This window comes from Aricia agestis, chromosome 3 (genome assembly GCF_905147365.1).
Source record: "Aricia agestis chromosome 3, ilAriAges1.1, whole genome shotgun sequence".
Taxonomy (NCBI): domain Eukaryota; kingdom Metazoa; phylum Arthropoda; class Insecta; order Lepidoptera; family Lycaenidae; genus Aricia; species Aricia agestis.
Window position 1 is genome coordinate 9,085,255 of NC_056408.1, and position 5,047 is coordinate 9,090,301.

At 35.0% G+C, this 5,047-nt stretch overlaps 1 pseudogene; it reads left to right on the forward strand.

Annotated features, from left to right (window-relative positions):
• The first annotated feature begins 1,885 nt into the window (after positions 1-1,885).
• Positions 1,886-3,919, forward strand: LOC121740456 (annotated as a pseudogene).
• Positions 3,920-5,047: the final 1,128 nt, after the last annotated feature.

Consider the following 5,047-nt stretch of genomic DNA (forward strand, 5'->3'; position numbering starts at 1 on the left):
GTTGCCTTGTCAAAAGTAGCCGCAAGTACCTCTAATTAAGTTTAATGTTCATGAGATAAGTGCATAATTTGTTTGAATATTTTTTTCAGTAAATTTTACATAATTTGAAAGAAAATGACGAGACAAAATAAGGTATAAATGGTTGCCAGCTCTAAATCGGCCGCAACCTAGGGTTGCTAGCCCGTAAACAGACATAGTTCATCATCAAAATTGAAGCATCGATTTTTTTTAATAATTTTGATACAAAATTAAAGTTTTATGCATTTTGTGCATGAATATGGGGTTGCCATCACTTTTGTTTAAGACAAATGTTCAGGCCTACAATTATTATGCCTGGGAGAATTTGAGGACGTCGAGAACCCGCAAGATTGCAATTTTTATTTAACAGGCGTTTTTATTTTTATGGGTAGTGTCCTGTCATTCCTCAATGTCATTCCTTCTTAGTTCTTATTTTTCCATTGAATACACGCAAGTTTGTATTACTCGCCTTTCATTTTACTCAATTAGAGGTACTTGCGGCTACTTTTAACAAGGCAACCCAACATTAATCCATTCTATACGTTCTAAAGATTATTTTAAAATATATTTGATCAAAAAAAACGATTCATGCCGGATTTTACGGTCGGATCTTAGGATATTATATATTAATGTACCCAATATTGACATGTACAGTGTACACTACAAAACACGTTTCCTTCTAAATGTCATTAAAATTGCAAAACAGTAAAGTGATAAAAATCTTGTGCGTGAAAAATGTTTTCAAACAAGTCGTCCCCCAAGTTTCTTTTTAAATTTTATATAGCAGCATGTAAACTCGCATGTTGGCACTTAATGTACTTGTTAAAACAGTTTTGCTCACGTGAGTAATCCCGCGGCGTTGGTGAATATTCATATAATGCTTTGAGCTCGGGGCAAGTTGAGCGGAAAGTTCGGGGTTCTCTTCCCGCTATATCACTCGCACAATCTAAAAATGTATTTTTCTAGCGACAACTTTAAAAATATTTTCGGTTAACTTAAACTTTTAATGCCGGCTACGGGGAACTGTAATCGGCAGATTAGTCCAGCTTAAAAGCTTCGAGATTCAGAATATATAATGCGATAGCGTTTGACTTGTATTTTTGCCCACCGCAAAAACTATAGCAAAGAATTGAGGTAATTTACCGATAAAAAGATTTTGCCAATAAAAATTTTATGTTCCTTTTTTGTATTTGTAGAATTGTCTATTGTATATTAATTATTAAGGCAACAGTGCACAATTTTAAACATTCTCACGAAACTTTTTCACTAATAGTTTAGATTTATTAAATGAAAAAAGTAAGCTAACCAAATGTCATAGTTACGAATTTATTTAGATCATAATGCAAATCCTGAGGTTCAATATTTACCTACATAAACGAAATGGCACCTGTATAGTTTTCCTCGTCTAGAACAAAGTGTTTGTTCAAGTTATTCCGCAGCCTTTATTGCTCGGCTGATTATGCCAATAAACATACCGCGGTCACAAAATTGGAACCGTTCCAAATAAAGACGCACATTTACATTTAATTTTACTCTTAATTATACCCATTCAGGTCAGCTGATTATGTTGGTAACTGCACTGTCCTACTAACCTTCTAGTATTATATTTATATGCCAGGGAGGCATAGCAAAACCATCGCCACTTCTATGTAGCCTCTAATCTAGAGTAGTTACTAACACTTGGTGTTGTCCTTAAAATTTTCACTATATATCGTCCACTATTATAATGATCAATTAACATCAGAAAAAAGCATCTATAATAATCTGTATACTTGAGGTTACCGAATAGTACACGAGTAATAATAATAATAGAATAATGATTTCTTAGGTTTACGCGAGTATCACTCATTATGCGGACTTGTTAGAACACTGCCTTACATCTGGTTATATGTTGTGGAATTATGACTTTTACAGGCAAGTAGATGGTGTAGCGATGGGCTCACCTGTTTCACCTGTTGTGGCTGATATTTTTTATGGAAGACTTTGAGAAGTTAGCCCTTGAGTCCTCACCTATACAACCCACCTTCTACAAGCGGTATGTAGATGGTGGGTTGTATAGGTTTTCACTTCACTTTCACAATATTACCATCGGACAAAGTATCCATATTCCTTGAGCACCTGAACAGTCTCAACTCTAAGATACAGTTTACAATGGAGTTAGAGAAAGATAATTCCTTAGCGTTCTTAGATGTATTGGTAATAAGGAATCCTGACGGCACATTAGGTCATACGGTGTATCGCAAGCCTACACACACAAACAGATATTTAAATGGTGACTCCCATCATCACCCAGCACAGTTAAGTACTGTTGGAAAATCTTTATTTCAAAGAGCGCGAGGAATCAGCGATGAACAGCATTTGGATACCGAGCTTCATCATGTTGCACAAGTTCTACGCGACAATAAGCTTCGGGCACCACGCAAACAGAGCAGCAACCGAGTGAAGCCGGCAACAGTGGAAAGATTACCTGCAGTGTTACCATCTATAAAGGGAGTCACTGATAAAGTTAGCTACATTCTAAGAAAAGCTTCAATAAAAACATACTTTAAGCCGCCCAAAAAGATCAGCCAATTTTTACCACCAGTGAAATGCAACTTACCCCTTCAAGATGCAGGAATCTATAAACTCGACTCGTGGCCTCTCTTATATAGGGCAAACCAAAAGGGCCATAAAAACCCGCATCAAGGAACACATTGCAGATGTCAAACACCAAGTCCGCAATTTGTGAACACACACTGGATCAACCTCGCCATTACATAAGATTTGATAAGCCACGATTACCGTCCAAGAATGATACGCGAGGCCATTGAAATTAAAAAAACACCCTAATTTTAACCGCGAAGATGGTTGGGTGCTGCCATCTAGTTGGGATCCAGTGATAAATAAACTAAAACACAAATCTAGGAAACCTCGGCTTCATGACACTGTAAGTTCGTTCTGCGTAGATCGGAACGCAAACAAAAATTGATGAATCTTCGGGTAGTTGAAGAACTTCAATAAATTAGACGCCTGTCACCTCAGTCCACCCGTGACCACGGCCGCTGTAAAGTAGCCGAAACGTCGGGATGAATAAAAGTGCTCCGCGACAGAATCCGTAAGTGTTTGCAATATAATAATAGAATAATTTAGAAAACTTTTTTTGCGATGGATCTTAACCGAAATTATAATTGAAAAATCTGAGTCGCTAGTCCGGTATTTTAAAAAACTGCCAGAGCCTTTTTAACATACGAATCACAAGAAAATAATGTAGTAAAAATGTAATGATCTCTGATCAAAAGCCAATTTCCTGATAGAAATAAAAACCAAAAAGAAAAATGTCTTAGTTATTTTTATACTGTTCCTCATAATTTTTCTTCATAAAACAACTGTTCTCAAAAGTGTATGAGTGTTTTTTCTGATTAAATTAACCTCTAAACCAATAAATAAAGGACAATTATTATTAGTAAAATCTTTACTGTCAACTGAAAGTAAATATGAATCTATTAAACTGCAAAAATTAATATCATTTTTTATGTCATAAGCATAACATAAATATAGTCAGTACTTATAAACATAAAACAATTCCCTGAGATGAAAGTAGAACATATTGAAAGAAAATCAAACGTAAACAAGGCACGATGTTTGTTTTGTATCGATGAAAACATAGTTCTTTGCATTTTTCTCAATTTCGCAGCGCAAATAACAATTGAAATTTGATGAATTTCGTACAACATTTTTGTTACTTCTTTAATACATATTTCCAATGATATTATTTTAAAATGATTCCTATTTTATTGCAGTTCATGAAAAATGTATAATATTTTGTGTATAAACGAACATTAACAGTAAAAGAGATTTATCGAATATAATTTTGTCATAGCGTCTCCGCGTAGCCCTAGCGGCGAGGCCCGTCGGTTCGTAGCCGCGTAGACCTTCGTACCAGTAGTTATGACAGCTGTAATTGTGCTGTAGCTGTAGTGATGTTTGTTGTAACTTGTAACCATAGAAGTGTAGGCCGTCGCAGATCCGTAGCTGTGATGGCATCGTAGCCGTAGTGTCTTATTGAAAATTGAATTGAATAAATGATTATTATTATTATTTTATGCCGCCGTAGTTTACATCGTAGGCGATTGCGTAGCCGTGGCATGGCAACTTAATGCTATCCATATAATATTAATAATATTTGTTTTTCTAACTTTTTATGCTGCAATTACATAAATGTCAACAGAACGTAAAGTTACTGCAGTAAATGTTTTTTAAAAGTTCAAAAAACTTTTGTAACATTTACGCGATTATTGTGAAGTTTTAATTTTATAGCGGAGACTTACACTCCGTAAGTGCTCTCTTAGGGCTATAAAATTCACTTAATGAATCATAACGATGCACGTTGCTGGCAGTCAGATTTTAAGAAGCTTTGCCAATTTATTGTTTAAGCGTCTTAGAAATATTGAGTTAGTAAACAATGTTGTGCAAGAATTTCATAAAAATGAACATGCATTTTTCGGACACATATCTTTCATAGCTATGTCCACATTATGCAATTTCATCTTCAATTTTCGTCATCTTCTTTTTATTCAACTTTCGTTTGGCATATTCAATAATTGAATGCGTCAAAATCCACCCGCGTTGAAAGAAAAGTGTCATGTCAGCGAGCGCGCGTTACGGGCATGCCTCACGTTCGCTGTTAACTGCGCTATAACGCATGCCCTTGATGAACAAAACAAGGTCCCAGTGTGGACAAAGCTATTAGGGTTCATTCTGTGCATACTTTTTATTTCAAGCTTTGCGTATTATTTTTAGTTTTAATTTTATTTAATTTTGTAAGTAACTCACACAAAATATTTTTAATGCAAACGTTAAACTTGTATTTCAAAGTATGTGTATTATTTAAAGTAATGTATATTATTTTTGCAAAAAAATTTTGTAGACGTGATACTTTATAATATTATATTGTGTATGTACAATTGTGCATTGTCTAACGCCATAACAACAATAAATTCCGCTTGTCAGCTGCGCTGTAACAAGATTTAAGGCGGAGTAGCGCGTCCAA